Source organism: Elephas maximus, chromosome 5, assembly GCF_024166365.1.
Source record: "Elephas maximus indicus isolate mEleMax1 chromosome 5, mEleMax1 primary haplotype, whole genome shotgun sequence".
In the NCBI taxonomy this organism is placed as follows: domain Eukaryota; kingdom Metazoa; phylum Chordata; class Mammalia; order Proboscidea; family Elephantidae; genus Elephas; species Elephas maximus.
In genome coordinates this window covers 73038135-73061509 of record NC_064823.1, presented here as the reverse complement: position 1 = coordinate 73061509, position 23375 = coordinate 73038135, and the positions used below count along the sequence as shown (strand labels likewise).

General features: G+C 38.6%; 2 protein-coding genes across 5 annotated transcripts in view; both read right to left on the bottom strand.

Annotated features, from left to right (window-relative positions):
• The window catches only part of HELQ (helicase, POLQ like), a 508107-nt gene that overhangs the window by 27080 nt on the left and 457652 nt on the right, over positions 1-23375 (bottom strand). The gene's annotated exons all lie outside the window — the stretch shown is intronic.
• The window catches only part of LOC126077021 (placenta-specific gene 8 protein-like), a 224258-nt gene that overhangs the window by 178229 nt on the left and 22654 nt on the right, over positions 1-23375 (bottom strand). Inside the window, exon 5 of one of the 4 annotated variants that reach the window (XM_049885898.1) lies at positions 20087-20879. The exons of 2 other annotated variants lie outside the window; for them this stretch is intronic. The gene's annotated coding sequence lies outside the window, so the exon portion shown is untranslated. One more of the 4 variants, XM_049885901.1, reaches the window with a different exon arrangement.

Below are 23375 nucleotides of genomic sequence, written 5' to 3'. Positions count from 1 at the left end.
ACTGTGATGGCTAAGGTTATGTGTCAACTTGTTTAGGCCATGATTCTCAGCGGTTCGGTGGATATGATGTATTCCTGGTCCGTGATGTGATCTGTTGTGAGCAGCCAATCAGTTAAAAGCAGAGTTTCCTTGGGGGTGTCATCTGCATCCATTATGTAAGGATGTTCTGGCAAAGTTCACCCTCTCTAGACCTTGCATCTGACTTGTCATCCTCTGATCAGCAGCATGCTGTCTGACCTATAGATTTTGGGATTCTTCAGCTCCTGCAGTCCCGTAAGCTAGCAGCCTACCATCTGACCTGCTGATTTTGCGTTTGTCAGCCCCTGACACCACATGAGTTAAGAGAAGCTGAGTTAAGAGAAGCCTCCAGCCTGATGCCTGACCCATGGTTTTGGGACTTACCAGCCTCCACAACTGCGTGAGCCATTTCCTTGAAATAAATCTCTCTCTATATACTTATATACTGGTATACACGTTTCTCTGGTTTTTCTTCCCTAGAAAACCCAGCCTAAGACAGTAACTTATTGTTTTGCTTTCCCTCTTAGCTAATGGGTGAGTTGTGTGTTTATCATCTTATCTTAGGACTTACCACCTGAATTAATGGGTTTCAAAACTTTTGACGTTTTTATCTGTGACTTTTTCTAACATTGTATTTTGGAACTTTTTAAACATACAGCATAGCAGAGGGAATTTTACAGTGAATACTCGTATACCTACTGCCTAGATTTTTCCATTAAGATATTATTATATTTGCCCAGTGGTGCAGTGGTTAAGAGCTCAGCTGCAAACAAGAGGTCAGCAGTTTAAATCTACCAGCTGTTCCTTGGAAACCCTATGGGGCAGTGCTACTTAGTCCCACAGGGTTGCTATGGGTCAAAATTGACTCAATGGCAGCAGGTTTGGTTTGTTTTGTTCATTCAGCCTGTATTTGTATTTTTTATTGCATACTCATCAAATTATCTATATGGAAGCAGTAAAATGGCTGTCAGACCCCCTTGTCCAACTTCAAGAAGAGACAGAATCAGCCTCAGCCCAAAGCTGATGCCCATGAGGTAGAGATCAAACATGCCTCTACTCTCCAACCTTTTTACTACTTCCAACACCAGCTATCTCTCCTGAAGCACTCTCTTCTTCTCTGCTAGGTTCAATGATTTGTTGCAAAGGCCACACAAAACTCACAAACCATACTCACGATTATTGGTTTCTTAGGGAAATAACAGGTTACAACTTAGGATCAGGATCAACTTGGAGGTAAAAGGAAGAACTCAGGATACAATTCTTTGATCAGGACAGCTTCTTCTTGGGGGCATTGCTCCCACTGGGCACTGCTCAGCTTCTTCTTGACTGTGCCTTATCAAGCCTCTGCCACCTCCAGTGCTATAGCTCTCTATCTTCTGGGTCTAGGAGGTTCTTAGTGCAGGGACCCTGGGTCCAAATGATGTGCTCTGCTCCCAACTCTTTAGCTTGATGGTGGTGAGGTTCCCCTTAGACTCTTGGATTTGCTGTTTTTAATCCTAGCAGGATTAAAATCAGGAACCTTATTTGCATATCTCAACCAATCTTGGAAAGAGTTTTACACACCTTACTTGCACAGTCCCATCCAATCATTTTGTGGGAGTTAGAAGACCATGGAAGAGAGGTCATACAAAAACAGAAACCCATAACCCTGCAGAAGCATTGGAGTATTTTTAAAAAGGGAGTTGTATTAGTTGAACCCTATGAATATTAGGAATTTTACGTGGTTTGACTTAATAGGATATACAACACTTACTTACCTAAGGTAATACACTGGTGTTGCATAGAAAGGTAGTATTCATAGATAACATTAAAAAACAAAATTAAGTATGGATTATTCGCCCTTCCCACACCTCCCTAAATTTTATTGTGGTAAAATATATATAACATAAAATTTGCCATTTTAAACATTTTTAAGTATAAAATTCAATGGCATTAATTAAATTTACAATGTTTTGGTTTACTTACTTTTTGGTGATTATCTTATTTTTTTAAGTATATTTTTCTAAAATTAACTTTTATAAGTTTTTTGTCCAGGTTTTTATTAAATAGGGTGAGAAGTTCAAGTTATATGTCATAATGTGTTTTAATAGTAGTGAATTTTGTCATTGCTGCAACCTCAGATTCAGTTTCTCTCCTGGTAGTCTGCTTTAGTTGGTAGAAAATAGGCTTTTTTTTTTTCCCTAGCAAATTACCTATTATTGCCTAAAGAGGCACACTTTATGTATAGCTTTTGGTAGCAACTAGGAAATGATTTCTAATCTTTCTGCTTACTTTGAAACATGTGCAAACAGTCTCTGCAGAGCACAGGCTTATCTTCAAGTGAACCCTGTGCAAAACGCCAGTGTGTGGGCTTAATTTATTTTTCCTGCTACCCTGTCCTCCCAGATTGCTAAAGACAAGTAGCCAAGATTAATTATCAGTCCTTGGCAAGCTCTTCACCTGGAGAGGAATGAGATAATAGGAAAACCAGAACTCTTTACATAGCAGTCTTTTTATGCAGGGAGCCCTAGCCATTTTGGAAGGAGGGATCTGTTTTCTTTATTCAGTTTTAGTAAGTTGAAGCCAGTGGGGAATGGGAGTGGTGGTGGGGCTAGTGTTTGGAAAGCAATATATTTCCTTCCACTCGGGAGAAGGTGGTAGCTGGAAACTAGCTCCTGGCTGTATCTTTTTTTCACTCTCTGCGGTATACTGCTGAAGTATCTGTATATAGAGAAGCTAGAGAAGGGTAGTATTCTGCAACCACTTTTTCTTTTCCACTTGGAATATTCTAACCTAAGGAGAATTGCTGGGTGAAAAAAAGGTGCAAAGTTTTTAAGCGCTTGGTATGTATGCCCACATTCCATGTCTTGTCTTATCACACTTTAGCCGGTATTAAGTATTAGTTAAAAAAGAAAAAGAAGCTTTGCCATTCTGGAAGGCAATAAATAAAGATATCTTATTCTTAAATTATTCTTTTTAAAACTAGGTTATTCCCTCCTATAGTGCAAAATCTGTAGAGTTCCCTGAGAAAATAGAACTTTGTTTATAAAGTAAGCATTTAAGTATGAAAATAAAAAACTGTTTCTTCTAGTTAGGGAGTCAAGCCTATTGTGCCATTAGCAAGCCAGTAGAAAATTCCACTAGCTTTTCAAAAGTAAAAGTAACTGAAAATAGATAATTTAATTTGGTGAAGCATAAAGAAATAAAATACTAAGATGGTTGATTATTTCCATATTTGTTAAAATTCTTAAGGTTTACATTTAGATCTGACAGGTTAAGATAATATAGATATAAGAAAACATGGGTAAGTCAGAATGATGTCATATAATGCATGTGTAGAAATTTCTGGTAATTTCTTGTAATTATCATCAACTGAATCATTGCTCCTCAATAGAATCTTAAAATACTTGAAAGAGCCTTTCGAAGCCTGCCTTAAAACATCAGGAGAGGAGAAGAGCCTTGAGAGGGAGGATTTGTGTAGATAGCTGTAGTGATAGCCTATTTACCTGGTGAAAACCTACTTGGTTCTTCAGAACTTCAGTTCAGATATTTGTTTTTCCAGAAAGCCTTCTCTGAATAACCTCCAGTACACACCCACCAACACAAGACCTGATTAGTTTGTACTTCTTATGCCAATGACGGCCTGTATTTACCTCTGTCATAGCACTTAATTGTTAACTTGTCACCTCCAACTAGAATGTGATCTCTCTGAGGACAGGTACTGACTAGGTCATGGATAATAGGTCTTCGATGAGTTAATCTTATGAAAATATAACCTTTTTTTCCCTTTATCTTTCAGTTCTAGGGTATGGAGGGTACCAAGAGGAGGGAGGATGGCTGGCCCTTAGAGTCTTGACAAGACTCTATTAGCCTGGAGAAAAGAGAGTGATAGATTCCTCTTAGCTGCCTTTGAATATCAGAAAAGCTGGAATTCATACACAAAAAAGACTAGACTTGCTGGTCTCACAGAGACTGGAGAAACCTCAAGAATATGCCCCGGGTACTGAACTCAGTACTGAAGTCACTCCCGAGGTTCACCCTTCAGCCAAAGAATAGGCAGGTCTATAGGGCAAGTAATAACACAAGTGAGGAATCATGTATACGAAACTAAATGGACACACCAGCCCAAAAGTAAAGGCGAAAAGGCAGGATGGGACAGGAAAACTGGGCAAATGGAAACAAGGAAAACTAGGTGGAGAAGGGGAGAGTGTTGACACGTAGTAAGGTTGGCAACCAATGTCCCAAAACAACTTGTATATTAATTGTTTAATGAGAAATTAATACGCTCTGTGAATTTTCACTGGAGGCACAATAAAAAAGAACAAACAAAAAAAAAAGATGGAAGGAATACACAGGGTTACTGTATGAAAAACAATTGGTCAACGTTCAACCATTTCAGGAGGTAGCATATGATCAAGAACTGATGGTACTAAAGAAAGAGTTCCAAGCTGCACCAAAAGGATTGGTGAAAAACAAGGCTCCAGGAATTCATGAAATACCTATCAAGATTTCAACAAATGAATGAAGTGCTGGAGGTGCTCACTCATTTATGCCAAGAAATTTGGAAGACAGCTACATGGCCAGCCAACTCAAAGAGATCCATATTTGTGTCCATTCCAAAGAAAGGTAATCCAGCAGATGTTTTAATTATCGAACAATATCATTAATATCACACTCAAGTAAAATTGCTGAAGATCCTTTAAAAGCAGTTGCATCAACAGGGAACTGTCAATAAATTCAAGCTGATTCAGAAGAGAATGTGGAAGGAAGGATATCATTACTGAAGTCAGATGCATCCTGGCTGAAAGCAGAGACTACCAGAAAGATGTTTACTTGTGTTTTATTGACTATGCAAAGGCATTCCACTGTGTGGATCATAACAAATTATAGATAACATTTCAAAGAATGGGAGTTCTCAGAACACTCAATTGTGCTCAGGCACAACCTGTATATAGACAAAGAGGCAGTTCTTTGAACAGAACAAAGGGATGCCGCATGGTTCTTTATCTATATGAACAGGGTAACCATAATTGTATTACAGTCTGTTTTTGATAAGTCCAACATCTGGAGTCTCAGTGTGTTTTTGTTGATTCTAGCTCATATTGTCATGTGCCTTGTAATCTTCTTTGTTGAGAAAATTATTTAAAAATGTGTATTTAGAAACAATTGGAGGAGACCAAGAATATTATCTTTCAGAGAAGATTTTTAAAAAATTTATTTATTGTGGTTTAAGTGGTAGTTTACAAATCAAGTCAGTCTCTCATACAAAAAGTTATACACACCTTGCTATGTACTCCTAGCTACTCTCTTCCTAATGAGACAGCACATTCCTCCTCCCCACCCTGTATTCCCTGTGTCCATTCAACCAGCTCCTGTTCCTGTCTTCCTTCTCATCTTGACTCCAGACAGGAGTTGTCCACATAGTCTCATGTGTCTACTTGAGCCAAGAAGCTCACTCCTTACCAGTATCATTATCTATTTTATAGTCCAGTCCAATCCCTGTCTGGAGAATTGGCTTCAGGAATGGTTCCAATGTTGGGCTAGCAAAGGGTCCAGGGACCATGACCTCCAGGGTCCCTCTAGTCACAGTCAGACCATTAAGCCTGGCCTTTTTACGAGAATTTGAGATCTGCATCTCGCTGTTCTCCTGTTCCACCAGGGATTCGCTGTTGTGTTCCCTGTTAGGGCAGTGATAGGTGGTAGCCGGGCACCATGTAGTTCTTCTGGTCTCAGGCTGATGGAGTCTCTGGTTTATGTGGCCCTTTCTGCCTCAGAGAAGATTTTTTTTTTCCTTTTACCAGGCACTTGAGGGTGTTAGCAGTCTAGGGTCATGGCTTCAGAATTTTTAAATTCTGATTCATAGATGATCCTTAGATTGTAACCCTACTCCCAAAGTGCTAGTGTTTCCTCCTCTGGCACCTAGAAACTGGGATCCTCATTCTTCCAGCTCTTTCAGTTGAGCCAGAAATTCCGAATTGCCTCTTAGTGTTTCCAGCTGATTGGCAGAGTGCCCCAGAGCACAGCCCATTCCCTCCTCCCCACCAGAAGTGCTGGTCTACCTCCCAGATGTCTTTACAAGTCAGCAAATGCCCTAAGCCACAACTGTGGTTTAAAACCTCTTTGTGCTTTTATTCTCTTTTCTCTTTCTTGTTAAGATATCATGCTATTTAAATATATATGTATATGTATATAAAACATTTCTTTCATCTTTTTATGTTGCTTTTAGAAGGCCGGTTTGTCCAATCATCTATTTCACCATTACCGTAAGCAGACTAATACCACTCATTTTGGTCCTAAACAGTGACTGTGGTACATTTTCTAATGTTTGTTTTGCTTAGCTCCAAATTTCTTCCAAGTAATGAGAAATCAGTGATCAACATACTAAACTTTGGTTCATATACAGCTGATTGTCCTTTTCCAAGTAGTCATGTTCTATAAAGTCACAGTGAACACTGAATTAATGAATACTGAGCCACTGCTTCTAGGGGAAATACAGGGTTAGGTTCCTGTGAGCCTCTGATCATAAAATTTTCATCAGCTGATCAATACATAACCTTGTTTTACATGTGCTCTGTTGAAAAAACACCTTTTAAAATATATGGGTCGCTGATTCATTAAGGTTGAATTCATGGCCAACAGCACTATAACTTACACCTGAACAAAACTTATCTAACATACAATTTTCTCTGTAAAACACATCACAGCCTTCTTGTGCTCAGGAACGTTAGATAGCACTTCAGCATCACGCTTCAGAGCCATTCAAAATGTCGAGATCACGAACAAAAGTCCCCAAAATATGGCACTAAGTAGGCTGAGAAAAGGACACTTGTTTGTAGTATGAGAGTTGAAATAAGAAGATAATGTGTTGCCTTGTTTGATCTCAGCCGGGAGTATGCGTGTCAGATGACTCAAAGTTTTGCTGCTCTGTTCATGTCCTCAAATGACCATGATTTTGGGGTTAGAAATAAATTTTAACAAATAAGCATTCATTTGCAAATACAGAAGCCATGAATAATGAGGATCAACTGTGTATCATAGATGCTCAATAATCATTTGAAGATAAAAGGATGGGACAGATGCAAGGTGCCTTAATGTTAATTGTTATCAATTAAATTGTGTCCCCCAAAATATGTGCTGAATTCCTGACCTTTGTGCCTGTGGATGTAATATCCTGTTTGGAAATTGGGTTTTTCTTTTTTTATGTGTTAATGAACTCATAACAGTGTAGAGTGGATCCTAAACCTAATCACTTCTGAGTTATGAAAAGACCAGCATAGACACAGAGGCACACAGACGGGAAGACAGACACTATGTGAGGATGGACTACAAGCCAACGAACACCAAGACACCAAGGAATGCGCTATTGGCAAGGAAGGAATAGACACGGCTGATACCGTGATTTGAACTTTTTGGTCTCCTCAACTGTAAGAAAATAAGTTTCTGTTCTTGAAAGCCACCCATTTGGGTATTTGTGTTATGGCAGCACTAGGTAACTAAGTAGTTAATGAAGTTTATTTTCCTCTAATGTAAGGAGAAAATATTTGATACTTATCCTGTTCTCCACATAAGTTACTTTTCCATCTTTTCTATTGAATACATATTAATTGCTCAATAACGATTGTAAGGATGGCTCAGGACCGGGCAGTGTTTCGTTCTGTTGTGCACAGGGTCACTATGAGTTGGAACGAACTCAACGGCACCTAACAACAACAACAACAAAAAGCTATTATCATCCGTGAACCCTTCTTTGACTAATCTAACCCAGTTTGGTCTTACATTTCCCTCAATTAACATGTTGCCTCTTCACTGGTGGCATAGTGGTTAAGTGCTACCTCTGCTAACCAAAAGGTCGGCAGTTGGAATCTACCAGGAGATCCTTGGAAACCCTATGGGGCAGTTCTACTCTGTCCCATAAGGTTGCTATGAATCAGAATCGACTCAGTGGCAATGGGTTCGGTTTTTTTTTTTTTCTTCTCTTCACTTGTGTTATTTCTCGTATTGTTCAGTTTTATTGTAATTTGTGTTTGTTTTTACTTTTTTTGTAATGAATATTTGATATACTATTTAACTTTTGTATTCATCTTCTAATCGATAAGGTCTTCAAAGGCCGAGGTCATTTTAAATATTTTAGTATCAAACACAGAACACTGTATAGCATCTTACAAAGCGTTGGTGCTCAATTAGCATTTGGGGATGGTTTTATATGCCAATATTAAATTACTATTTAAATTTCTGATTTAAAATTGCTGTTGTGAAAAAGTAAGTTCCTGTTCTTGTTGTTGTTAGGTCCCGTGGAGTCACTGTCAACTCATGGTGACCCTGTGGACCACAGTACGAAACACTGCCCGGTCCTGCACCATCCTTACAATCGTTATTCTTAAGCCCATTGTTGCAGTCACTGTGTCAATCCATCATGTTGAGTGTCTTCCTCTTTTCTGCTGACCCTGTACTTTACCAAGCATGATGTCCTTCTCCAGGTCCTGATCCCTCCTGACAACATGTCCAAAGTATGTAAGATGCAGTCTTGCCGTCCTTGCTTCTAAGGAGTGTTCTGGCTGTACTTCTTCCAAGACAGGTTTGTTCATTGTTTTGGCACTCCATGGTATATTCAACATTCTTCGCCAACACCGCAATTCAAAGGTGTCAGTTCTTTCTCAGTCTTCCTTATTTATTGTCCAGCTTTCACATGCATATGATATGATTGAAAATACCATGGCTTGGGTCAGGCGCACCTTAGTCTTCAAGGTGACATCTTTGCTTCTCAACATTTTAAAGAAGTCCTTTGAGGCAGATTTGCCCAGTGCAATGCGTCTTTTGATTTCTTGACTACTGCTTCCATGGGTGTTGATTGTGGACCCAAGTAAAACGAAATCCTTGACAACCTCAACCTTTTCTCCGTTTATCATGATGGGGCTTATTGGTCCAGTTGTGAAGATTTTTGTTCTCTTTATGTTGAGGTGTAATCCATACTGAAGGCTGTGGTCTTTGATCGTAATCAGTAAGTGCTTCAATTCTTCTTCACTTTCAGCGTTGTGTCACCTGCATAACGCAGGTTGCTAATGAGTGGTTCCTCCAATCCTGATGCCTCATTCTTCTTCATATAGTCCAGCTTCTTGGATTATTTGCTTAGCATACAGATTGAATATGTGTGGTGAAAGGATATAACACTGACACACAACTTTCCTGACTTTAAACAATGTAGTAAACCCTGGTGGTGTAGTGGTTGAGAACTATGGCTACTAACCAAAAGGTGGGCAGTTTGAATCTGACAGGCACTCCTTGGAAACTCTATGGGGCAGTTTTACTCTGTCCTATAGGGTCGCTTTGAGTCGGAATTGACTCGACGGCAAAGGGTTTAGTATCCCCTTGTTCTGTCTGAACAGCTGCCTCTTGATCTATGTACAGGCTCCTCATGAGCACAATTAAGTGTTCTGGAATTCCCATTCTTTGCAATTTCCAATACAGATTTGCTGATTCAAAGCTATGCAAATGTATGCTAGAACTTAGAGTTATCAACTAATTTATGTAAATGAGACACTGTAATCTTTGAATATAATATTATTAGTTTAAAGTAATCTGTGGTGACATAAAGGTCCCTGGGTGGTACAAACGGTTTTCACTCAACTGCTAATCTATAGGTTGACACTTCAAACCCACCCAGTGGTGCCACAGAAGAAAAGTCCTGGCAGTCTGCTTTCATGAAGATTGCAACCAAGAAAACCCTATGGAGCAGTTCTATTCTGTAACATATGCGGTCACCATGAGTCAGAATTGACTTGACTGGGTTTATAGGAATGTAAGAATAAGAGGGTTTAACCATAAGCCTTGATTTAACAAATACGGAAAATAAGCTAATAACACTAAAAAAAAAAAAAAAACACTAAAAAGGAAATAATAAACCAGTGAATGTATTAACTTATCTGAAAGCACCCAGGGCAATAAAGTACATGTTTAGATATAAATATATGGATAATGTTAATTTGTGTGTGTGTGTGTGTGTGTTTGGAGAAAGAGAGTGAGAAAATGAGAAATTCCACATAAATGAATGTTCAGATAACTGAATATTATCCCCTTAAAGATCTCCAAATGTAGCAATTTTAAAAATACTTTTTAAAAAGCTTTAAAAAATTTCCTTCCTTTCTTAGATCAGTTTGCTTTTCTTTCTGAGTTTGCTATTCTTTTGTCAGAATACCAGTTTCCTTAAAGTTAGTTTGAGTCACTGGGCTTTTGAGAAATCATATAAATAAGATCGAGACTTTTGAATGATTTCAGAATCAATAAGTGCTAAAGGATAGCTTGAGGGTGTGTCCTACAAATTATGAGCCATAGAATTGAATGAGTTTGGGCACTACTTGTGTATTTCTATTTCTCCATTATATTCTGGATGACTTGCTTAATAATTGTGATTTTATTAGCTTTGTAAAATGCACGTATATGATGCTTTTAAAAAGTATTATGATTGAGGAACTTCTGGCCAATGTGGCACCATAGACAGAAGCACTAGGCCGTCCCTCCATAGCTAAGACCTAAAAAACTAAGTAAAAAAAGACAAAAATCAGTCCTGGAACCCAAAGTGTCAAATGAAGAAATAAAGAACTCAGCCAAGCACTGAATAGAGTAAGAAACTGACGGAGAGCAGAGAGTGAGGAGACATACAGGCGGAGGTCCTCTATTAGCTAACACAGCATGGATTCGCAATCTTGGACTGCTAAAGGAGATTGGTGGGCAGGGAGGGCAGGAAAGCAGCTTCATGGAGCTCTTAGCAGGAGACAGAGCACCTGGTAACCAGCGATCCACACCTTCCCACCCCCCATCCTCTCCCCACTGCATTACCTCTGTGCTTCCTGGCTGCCTGCAGTGGGTTGGTGGTCCGGGAAGTGCAGCATCCAAGCAGCTGGGATTCGCCCCACCCCAGCAGAGATCAGTGGAGAGGGAGTACGGGAAAGCAGCTTTACGAAGTTCCCAGCAGGAGACAGGGTACCAAGTAACCAGTGATATAAGCTTTCCTAACACCCTCTTTTCTCCCCCACCATCCTCTACTTCCCACCAGTGGTAGTCTTTTGGCCCGGGGGCAACTGCTTTGGCTCTGGGCTGCTTGGATTCACCCTGCTCACACTGGCTGGCTCTGAGTGCCATTTGTCAGGGAGGTTTTTTTTTTGTATTTGTTGCTTTTTTCTTTTTCTTTTGGTTTCTTCTGTGCCCCTGACCACGTTTCCCTCTTCTCACTGAACACCTTTCTTGATGTGCCATCTTTGCTTCCTCTTGAAAGGCTGTGAAGCACCACTTGACTGGGGAACCACTCTCCTGGCCTGCAACACCACTCAGTGGGATCCCTGGGGTTGTTTTTTTTGCTTCGTTTTGTTTATTTGTTTGTTTTCTTTTTCTTTTCATGGCTTGGGATCCTCTTCTAGCAGGGCTACACTGCATGGCTTAGGAGTCACTCCTCCAATCTGAGCAGCTGCGTAGGTGGCATTCCTGGGGATATTTCTTTTTCTCTTTTTTCCTTTCTGTTTTTCTTCATTTCTCAGTTCTCATCTCTTTATACTCACCTTCTTTTCCTGTCTCCTGAATACCTGGCACCATATGACATCTGTACCCCCATAGGCAGGTTATACTGCCCAGTATGGGAGCAATTTCTCAAGTCTTTGCAGCCACACCTGTGGGATCCCTGGGGGCTTTTCTTTTCTTTTTTTCCTCTTCTAAATTTTTATCCCAGTTATTTTTTCTTTTTCCCTCTTTTTAATTTAACTTTTTGTTTTTCTCCATTTCTCAGTTTCTCATCTCTCCACTCCAACAGTAAGCTCCCTTAGCATTTTTTTTTTTTTTGGCTCCTGTTTCTCTCTCCTCTTTCCCATACCCATATTAGCTCCACACATCACAACCTCGCACCACCTTCCTGCCTACCCACACTGTGCAGTGAACATCATACCCCAAGCAGCACAGGCACAGCCTACCAGAACCTGCCCAACACTGATTCCTGGCCCTGTTGGCCCTAGTACATGACACAAACAACCCATTCCAGCCCCTTCCATTCAGCTGGACCTGCCTTGATGTACCATAGGTGAGCTACTGGACCTGCCTATTGAACAAAGGGGTGAAAAGTATCATGACCATAGACAAGTAAACAACAAAGAATGCACAGCCCTCCTGCTCAGACATAAACAAATAAAACAAAAAAGCAGGACAAAATAAACAAATCTACAATCAATAAACGAATAAAATAACTACTGAATGTCCCAAAGACAGCAGACAATATCAAAACATAAAAAAAAAAAAAAAAAAAAGGAGAGGACAGTTCCAGTAGGCTTCCAAAATAAAACATCAGATGACTTTCCAGTAGAAGAAAAGGCACTAAAACTACCTGATAGGGAAATCAAATCTCTAATATTTAGAGCTATCTAAGAATTGAAGCAAAAAGCAGATAAAAATAAGTAAGAAATAGACAAATTCGTAGAAAAGGCAGACAATTTCATGAAAAATACAGACAAAGATTTAAAAAAGGAAGAATTCAGAAAAATAATACAGGAACAAAATACCAAAATAAATTTACAACTAGAAATCATAAAAAAACAACAACTAGAAATCCCAAAGATAAGCAACAAGATTTCAGAAATAGACAGTGTCATAAAAGGTCTGAAGAGCAGGTTTGAAATGATGGGAGACAGGATCAGCAAAATTGAAGACAAACACTTGTATACAACTCTATTTGAGGAAAAATCAGAAAAAAGAATGAACAAAAATGAAGAAACCCTGAGAATTATGTGGGATACAATCAAAAGCAAAAACTTATGAGTGATCGGAGTTCCAGAAGAGGAGGAGGAAACAGAAAACACAGAGAGGATCATTGAAGAACTCCTGACAGAAAACTTTCCTAATATCATGAAACATGAAAAGCTGACCATCCAAAAATCTCAATGAACCCCATATAGGATAGATCCCAAAAGAAAATCATCAAGGCATATCATAATCACTCTCGTGAAAACCAAAGACAAAGAAAAATTCCTGAGGGCAGCTCGAGAAAAACAAAAAGTCACACACAGAGGAGAAATAATAGACTAAGCTCTGAATATTTGGCAGAAACCACGCAGGCAAGAAGATAATGGGATAACATATATAAAACTTTGAAAGAAAAAAATTGCCAACCAAGAATAACATATCCTGCAAAATATTCAAATATGATGGTGAAATTAGGACATTTCCAGATAAACAGAAATTAAGGGAAAATGTAAAATCCAAATCAAACTTACGAGAATTATTAAAAAGAGTCCTTCAGTCTGAGAACAAACAACATCAGACCACAGCCTGAATCTAGGAAACAAGATTGTACCAGCCAGATACCAACCTAGGAAATGAACTCTCAAGGACTATCCAAAATCAAAAGAATTACAACAGGGAGCCAGAGAAGTTAATCTGTAAATGACAACAATGTGAGGACAATAAAAGAGGGAATAAACGGTGTAGGTATAGAACTTTCTAATGGAGAGGAAGGCAAGGCAATACCAAGTAATAATAGACTGGCTAAAACCTAGGAAGATAAGGGTAAATTTCAAGGTAACCACAAAGAAAGTTAGCAAACCTATTCATCAAAATAAAGAAGAAATACATAAGGTCTCAATAAAAACAAAATCTATAAAAACAAAAGAAATGAAAAAGAAATCCACAAACAAAAGAAATTCAGCATAGGCGAGTAAGAGGAACAAAGAAAATGTCAGCAGTACAAAAAAGACTATGAAATGACCGCAATAAACTCACACCCATCAATAATCACACTGAATGTAAATGGCCTAAATTCATCCATAAAGAGATAGAGAGTGACACAACGGATTAAAAAAGAAAAAAATGATCCATCAATATGCTGTCTACAAGAGACACACCTTAGAAACAAAGATGTAGATTTATTAAATCAACAGATGGAAAAAAATATATCAAGCAAATAACTTCCAAAGAAGAGCAGGAACGGCAATACTCATCTCAGATAAGATAGACTTTGAAACAAAATTCACCATAAAAGACAAAGAAGTGCACTATATAATGATTAAAGGGACAATCCACCATGAAGGCTTAACCATAATAAACATCTACACACCCAATGACAGGGCTCCAAAATACATAAAACAAACTCTAACGGCACTGAAAACAGAAATTGACAGTTCCACAATAATAGTAGGAGACTTCAACACACCACTCCCGGTAAAGGACGGGACATCTAGAAAGAAACTCAGCAAAGATACAGAAGAGCTAAAGGGCACGATCAGCCAACTTGACCTCATAGACATATATAAAACACCCCACCCAACAGCTGCAAAGTAGACATGTTTTTCCCACACACATGGAACATTCTCCAGAATACAGTACATCTTAGGCCGTAGAGCAGCCATCAAAAAAATCCAAAACACAGAGATAATACAAAATATCTTCTCTGACCACAATGCTATCAAAGTAGAAATTAACAATAGGAAGAGCAAGGAAAAAAAATCAATTGCATGGAAACTGAATAACACTGTCCTTAAAAACCACTGGGTAATAGAAGAAACCAGAGATGGAATAAAAAATTCCTAGAATCAAATAAGAATGAAAACACATCATATCAAAACCTTTGGGACACAGCAAAAGCAGTCCTCAGAGGTCAATTTATAGCAATAGATGCACACTGCAAAAAAGAAGATGGGGCAAAATCAAAGCATTAGCTACACAACTTGAACAAATAGAAAAAGAACAGCAAAAAAGGCCCACAGCTACCATAAGAAAGGAAATAATAAAGATCAGAGCAGAAATAAATGAAATAGAGAATAGAAAAACAATAGAAAGAATCAACAAAACCCAAAGTTGGTTCTTTGAAAGGATCAATAAAATTGATGAGCCACAGGCCAAATTGACAAAAGAAAAACAGGAGAGGATGGGAATAACCCAAATAAGGAATGAAATGGGGGACATTACAATAGATCCAACCAAAATAAAAAGGATCATAAGACAGTATTATGAAAAACTGTACTCCAACAAATTTGAAAACCTAGAGGAAATGGACAAATCTCTAGAAACACACTACCTACCCAAACTAACACAAAATGATGTTGAAAATCTTAACAGACTCATAAAAGATTGAAAAGGTAAAAAAAGACTCCCAACGAGAAGAAAACCCTGGCCCAGATGGCTTCACTGGAGAATTCTACCAAATATTCAGAGAAGAGATTATACTTTTTTTTTTTTTTTTACTCAAACTATTTCAGAACAGAAAGGAGGGGATACTTCTGAATTCATTCTATGAAGCCAGCATAACCCTGATACCAACACCAGGCAAAGACACCACAAAAAAAAGAAAATTATAGACCAGTATCTCTCATGAATATAGACGCAAAAATTCTCAACAGAATTCAGCATCATATCAAAAAAATAATACAGCATGACCAAGTAGGATTCATACCAGGTATGCAAGGATGGTTCGACGTTAAAGAAGCAATCAACATAATAAACCACATAAATAAAAGGAAAGAAAAGAATCACATGACCATCTCAATCGATGCAGAAAAGGCATTTGACAAAGCCCAACACCCATTCCTGATAAAAACTCTCAATAAAATAGGTGTAGAAGGGAAATTTCTCAACATAATAAAAGGCATCTATGCAAAACCAACAGCCAACATCATTCTTAATGGAGAGAGGCTGAAAATATTCCCCTCGAGAACAGGAACAAGACAAGGATGATCTTTATCACTTCTATTTAACTTTGTGCTGAAAGTTCTAGCTATAGCAATAAGGCAAGAAAAAGAAATAAAAGGCATCCAAACTGGTAATGAAGAAGTTAAACTGTCCCTACTTACGGATGATATGATACTATACGTAGAAAATCCAAAAGACTCCACAAGAAAACTACTGGAACTAATAGAAAGATTCAGCGGAATAGTAGGATATAAGATCAACCTACAAAAATCAGTTGAATTTCTATATACTGATAAAGAGAACGAAGAAAAGGAAACCACAAAAACAATACCATTTATAATAGCTCCTAAAGAAATAAAAAAAAAAAAAAAAATTTTTTTTTTAAAGAAATAAAATACTTAGGGATAAATCTAACCGGGGATGTAAAGGACCTATACAAAGAAAACTACAAAACACTACTATGAGAAACCAAAAGAGGTCTACATAAATGGGAAAACATACCATGCTCATGAACAGGTAGACTCAACATTGTGAAAATGACAATTCTACCCAAAGCGATTTACAAATACAATGCAATCCTCATTCAAATACCAATAACTTTATATGGAAAGGGAAGAAGCCCTGGATAAGTAAAGCACTATTGAAGAAGAAGAATAAAGTAGGAGGACTTGCACTACCTGACCTCAGAACCTACTATACAGCTACAGTATTCAAACAGCCTGGTACTGGTACAACAGAAACATTGACCAGTGGAAGCGAATTGAGAACCCAGATGTAAATCCATCCACCTATGGTCACCCGATCTTCGACAAGGGCCCAAATGGGGGAAAAGACAGCCTTTTAACAAATGGTGCTGCCAAAACTGGATGTCCATCTGCAAAAAAAAAAATGAAACAGGACCCATACCTCACACCACATACAAAAACTAATTCAAAATGGATCAAAGACCTAAATATAAAGCCCAAAACTATGAAGTTCATAGAAGAAAAAATAGGATCAATGCTAGAAGCCCTAATACACAGCATTAACAGGATACAAACCACAACCAACAACACACAAACTCCAGAAGATAAGCTAGACAGCTGGGATCTTCTAAAAATTAAACACTCATGCTCATCAAAATACTTCACCAAAAGAGTAAAAAGAGAACCTGCAGACTGGAAATAAATTTTTGGCTATTATAAATCAGACAAAGATCTAATCTCTAAAATCTACAAGAAAATCCAACACCTCTACAACAAAAAGACAAATAATCCAATTAAAAAAATGGGAAAAGGAAATGAACAGACACTTTATCAAAGAAGGCATGCAAGAGGACAACAGACACGTGAGGAAATGCTGGGGATCACTAACCATTAGAAAAATACAAATCAAAACCACAATGAGATATCATTTCACCCTGGCATTACCCATATGAATCAGAAAAACAGGACATAACAAATGTTGGAGAGGCTGTGGGTTGATTGGAACTCTCATGTGCTGCTTGTGGGAATGCAAAATGTTACAACTATTTTGGAAAACAATATGGCACTTCTTTAGAAAGCTAGACATAGAAATACCACATGATCCAGCAATCCCAGTCCTAGGAATATATCCTAGAGAAATAAGAGTCGTCACACGAATAGACATATGCACACCTATGTTCATTGCAGCATTGTTCACAATAGCAAAAAGATGGAAACAACCTAGATGTCCTTCAACAGATAAATGGATAAACAAACTGTGGTACATACACACAATGGAGTACTACTCAACGATAAAGAACAATGACGAACCTGCGAAGCATCTCATAACGGATGAATCTAGGGGGCATTATGCTGAGTAAAGTAAGTCAATCACGAAAGCACAAAAATTGTATGAGGCCACTACTGTAAAAAAAACTCATGAAATGGTTTACAAACAAAAAAAAACTATCTTTGATTGTTACGAAGGAGGGGAGGGTTGGGAATGGAAAAACAGTAAATAGACAACAGATAAGGGGTAGATCTGATGAAGGGTCAGACAGTATGCAATACTGGGGAAGCCAGCACAATGTGTCCATGGCAAGGTCATGGAAGCTCTGTAGATACATCCAAATTGCTGGGCTGAAGGCTGTAGGGACCATAGTCTCAGGGAACATGTAGCTCAATTGGCATAACATAGTTTATAAAGAAAATGTTCTGCATACTACTTTGGTGCATAGTGTCTGGGGTCTTAAAATCCTGTGAATGGCAGTCTAGGATACTCCACTGGTCTAACCCTTTTGGGAGCAAGGAAGAATGAAGAAAACTAAAGATACAAAGGAAAGATTAGTCCAAAGGACTAATCTGCCACATCTGTCACGGCCTCCACCAGACTGAGTTCAGTATGACTAGAGGGTGCCTAGCTACCACCACTGACTGCTCTAACAGGGATCACAATAGAGGGTCCCGGACAGAGCTGGAGAAAAATGTGAAACAAAATTCTAACTCACAAAAAAAGACCAGACTTACTGGTCTGACAGAGACTGGAGAAACCCTGAGAGTATGGCCTCCAGACACCATTTTAGCTCAGTAATGAGGTCACTCCTGAGGTTCACCTTTTAGCCAAATATTGGACAGGCCCATAAAACAAAGGGAGACTGAAGTGGCACACCATCCCTGGGGCAAGGACTAGAAGGTAGGAGGGAACAGGAAAGCTGGTAATAAGGAACCCAAGGTTGAGAAGGGAGAGTGTTGACAGTGTTTACAGAATTCAGTAAGATTTTGGGGTGATGAAATGAGTAAATATTTATAATAAGGTGCTTGGAATAGTACCTGGCATATAATAAGTGGTATGTAAGTGTTACCTCTTATTAATCTTAAGAAAATTCTTTTTTAATCGGGGACTAGAAATTTCCAAAGGAGCTGTGGTGGCAAAATGGTTAAGCCCTTGGCTGCTAAGCTCAAGGTCAATAGTCTGAACCCACCAGCAGCTCCATGGGAGAAAAGACCAGGCTATCTGCTCCTGGTGGCATAGTGGTTAAGAGCTATGGCTGCTAACCTAAAGGTTGTCAGTTCGAATCCACCAGATGCTCCTTGGAAACTCTATGGGGCAGTTGTACTCTGTTCGATAGGGTCACTATGAGTCGGACCAGACTCGACGGCAATGGGTTTAGTTTTCGGTTTTATCTGCTCCAGTAAAGATTAAACCCACCAAAACCAAACCCATTGCCATCGAGTTGATTCCAACTCAGCAACCCTATAGACAGAGTAGAACTGCACAATATGGTTTCCAAAGAGCAGCTGGTGGACTTAAACTGCTGATCTTTTGGGAAATCCTATGGAGCAGTTTTACTCTCTCATACAGGATCACTAAGAGTCAGAATCAAAGGCACTCGAGCACAACAGCAACAGAAATTCCCAGTTTTCAAGACACAGTCCCTCACCACCCAACTTCAAATGTATCCAGTTACATTGAAAATTACTCAATATTCAGGCTGAATTTTATACTGAGTTAACAATATTAACGACTTTTGTTGGTGCTTTATAGTTTACAAAGCGTTTCACACCCATGAGGACTAAGGTGCATCTGACCTAAGCCGTGATATTTTCAGTTGTCTCATAGGCATGCAAAAGTTGGACAACAAATAAGAAAAACTGAAGAAGAATTGACGCCTTTGAATTATGATGTTGTTAAAGAATATTGAATATACCATGGACTGCTAGAAGAACAAACAAATCTGTCTTGGAAGAAATACAACCAGAGTGGTTCTTGAAAGTGAAGATGGAGAGACTTAGTTTCCAGTACTTTAAATATGTTGTCAGGAGGGACCAGTCCCTGAGAAGGACATCATGCTTGATAAAGTAGAGGATCAATTAAAAAGAGGAAGGTCATCAGCCAGATGGACTGACACAGTGGCTGCAACGATGGGCTCAAACATAGCAGAGATTGTGAGGATGGCACAGGAATGGGGAGTGTTTTGTTCTGTTCTGCATAGTCAGAACTGACTCCATGGCACTTAACAACAACCTAACATCCATCACGTTTGTTCTTTTTAAGACATTCAGCTAGTTAAGTGCAGAGCCCACACTAGAAACTAGGTTTCCTGATTTACAGTCCACATGGAATGTATTTCCCTAAGAAGTACTAGTTTGTATAGTAATTTCTTTCGAACAGTTATAAGTGCTTAATGACGCTTGTAATGAAACTGTTTTGTCAAGCACATTCAGTATTATCCAATAATGAATTCCGATCAACACATTAATCAACTGATAGTTACAAGAACTATGAGCTTCTACAACATTTAAAAAAATCGGGGACTACAAAGTGAAAAGACCTGGTGATGCTTTCAGGAAAACCATAAGCACCATTGTTTTGTAGTAGCAAAAGAATAATGTTTTTTATAAACTTGGACTTTATATAAACTTTGAATCCAATGAATCTCCAAGAAAAGCAGTAGGCTGATGAAATCATTAAATCAACCAGATTGTTTTTAAACCGTCATTTATTCTAACACTAACTTTTGATTTAAGATTCAAGTAATTTATCTAAGCAGTGGCTCATGAACACCGTACATTTTCAAAATTGCAGTAATAATGATGATAATGACATTTGCTGAGTGCTATGTGCCAGGAACCCTTTAAAGTGCTTTATCTGTATTATTGCATTTAAGGAAAAGAAAATAACAACCCAACAAACCCTTAGTCTTAGAAGTTTGGAAGCAGGGTATACTGTGTTGTTTGAATAAAGACTTGCTTCCTCAGCATTTACAGTAATTGTAGGTAACGTGAAAAGGAGCAAATGCGTTAACTAAATGTCCCATAATTGTTCCGGAATAGTCATCTGTAGTCTTTTTATTTTCTCCCTTAATGTTCTTAGATGAGAACAAGAAAGTTGCTTATGAACCAAGGTCTCCAGCTGCGAAATCAAATTATGAGATTTTGAGACTGAGCCTTAAAGTCAGCTAATGACACAAGGCCATTTTAATGAGAGTAAGGAAGTATGAAGAATCTTGTTACAAAATCTTTTATTTGGTTTATATTTCAAACGCAATCTTCAAAATTTATAAGCCAGAAAATTGGATAGCATGAAAGTGAGAGAAAACTAAGGTGGACCATTTAGCACAAATAAGGGGCAGCATTCATTTAAGACAAGTAAAAAATGTGATTTTTCTCCCATCAGTTGTGATGAAACTTGTTCATCAAATTTCAGTTGCAAAAGCTGGAGAAGTGCTCAAGCTGAAGAGGTGTCTGCTGATTTTAGTTGCTTCAGTAAGAGTTTTCTGCCTGTTAGGGATACACAAAGCATAGGTATGACTTTTATCAATACACATTTTTATATTTTATAAACTCAATTTTAGAATCATTTTAGAGTTACAGAAAAGCTGTAAAAATAGCTCAGAGTTCTCATATACCCTGCTCCCAGTCTCCCCTATCATTAATGTCTTACTGTGGTAAGTTTGTTACACTAATGAACCAACGTCGATACAGATTTCTTTAGTTTTTACTTGTTCCAGGATCCATCCAGGACACCATATTACATTTAGTTGTGTGTTTCCTTACAGTTCTAAGAAATTATGAGTTTCTCAGACTTCCCTTGTTTTTGATGCCCTTGACAATTTTTAGGAGTGCTGGTGAGGCAGTTTGTAGCGTGTACTTCACTTTGGGTTTGTCTGATGTTTTTTTCATGGTTAGACCGGAATTAGTGGGTTTTTGGAGGAAGACCACAGAGGTAAAATGCCATTCTCATCATATCGTATCAAGGGTTTATGCTAACAACATGAGTTATGGATGATGTCAGCTCTGATCACCTGGCTGAGGTAGGTTTGTCAGGTTTCTCCATTGTAAAGTCACTTTTTTTCAGCCCCAGCCTTCCCTGCCATACTCTTTAGAAGGAAGTCACTGTGCATAGCACACACTTAAGCAGTGAGGATTCAGGTTCCTCCTCCTTGAGGGTGGAGTATCTCCGTAAATTATTTGAAATTTTCCTGTATAAGAGATGTGTTTATTCTCCTCATTTATTTGATCATTTATTTATGTCAGTATGAACTCAAGGATATTTATTTCATGCTTTGTGCTATAATTCAATGCTACTCTATTTTGTTGCTCAAATTGTTCCAGTTTGGGCTGTTGGGAACTTTTTCAGATGGCTCCTGTGTCCCTTTGTCTCATTCTGTTTTTAACATAAATCATGTTATTCTCGGTTCCTTGTCTCTTGATTCTCCCATTCCAGATATTTGTATATTTAACGTTTCATTGTCAGTAAATAATGTAGGGTCCGAGTTGATTTCAGCAGTCAGGACTACCAGGACATTTTACATCAAACCTATTAAAAGATTTGTTGTTGTTAGGTGCCGTCGAGTAGGTTCCAACTCATAGTGACCCTACGCACAACAGAATGAAACACTGCCTGATCCTGCGCCATCCCCAAAATTGTTGTTATGCTTGAGCTCATTGTTGCAGCCACTGTGTCAATCCACCTCGTTGAGGGTCTTCTTCTTTTCCGCTGACCCTGTACTCTGCCAAGCGTGATGTCCTTCTCCCTTCTGACAACATGTCCAAAGTATGTAAGACGCAGTATCCCCATTCTTGCTTCTAAGGAACATTCTGGCCGCACTTCTTCCAAGACAGACTTGTTCGTTCTTTTGGCAGTCCATGGTATATTCAATATTCTTCGCCAACAACACAGTTCAAAGGCGTCAACTCTTCTTTGGTCTTCCTTATTCATATTCCATCTTTCACATGCATATGATGTGATTGAAAATACCATGGTTTGGGTCAGGCACACCTTAGTCTTCAGGGTGACATCTTTGCTCTTCAAAACTTTGAAGAGGTCCTTTGCAGCAGATTTACCCAATGCCATGTGTCTTTTGATTTCTTGACTGCTGCTTCCATGGGTGTTGATTGTGGATCCAAGTAAAATGAAATCCTTGACAACTTCAATCTTTTCTCCATTTATCATGATGTTGCTCATTGGTCCAGTTGTGAGGATTTCTGTTTTCTTTATGTTGAGGTGCAATCCATACTGAAGGTTGTGGTCTTTGATCTTCATTAGTAAATGCTTCAAGTCCTCTTCACTTTAAAGATTTAGGGAGATAAATTCCCGGAGATTAAAAAAAAAAAAATCAGATGTCAGGGCTCACTATTATGTGAGTGTGGGAAGATATTTTATCCATATCCTTTCATGTATTTATTTAAATAAGAATTACTGTGGCAATTTAATTCTACCCCTTTGCTTCTGGCCTTCCCCTGTTCAGTCTGTGCTATATACCAATACTGGATTAATTTTTCTAGGGTATAGCTCTATCCATGTTTCTCCCTTACTTAAAGGCTTCAATACCTTCCTGTTGCTTACCTAACAAGTAGCCTATTTTCACACATTGCATGACAAGGCCTCAACTCACTTTTTAAAAATCTTTTATTTCTCATCATTTCCTGCTTTAACCATATGCTCCAGCCAAGTTGGACCTAAGCTCAGAAAAAAACTTTTTATTTTTCCTTTCTTTCTTATTTCCTCTGCAATTTCCCCAATGTTCCTGATTAGAAGCAACATCCCATTTCTATTAATTAAAGTCACATCTTGTGCCAGAGATCTCTTCACTTCACCTAGCCCACTCACCCTTGTCCACTCTCCTCTCTGTCCTAGGAGAAGGCTGGCCTGTTATCTGTAGCAATTTTCCCTGCCCTCTGCCTTCCTGGTGGGTTTGGCCAATGAGAAGCCCAGCAGAGAGTGAGGTCAGGCTATTTTTTCCCTGTAGCTCCTTTTATGGGGTTGCCTCAGGC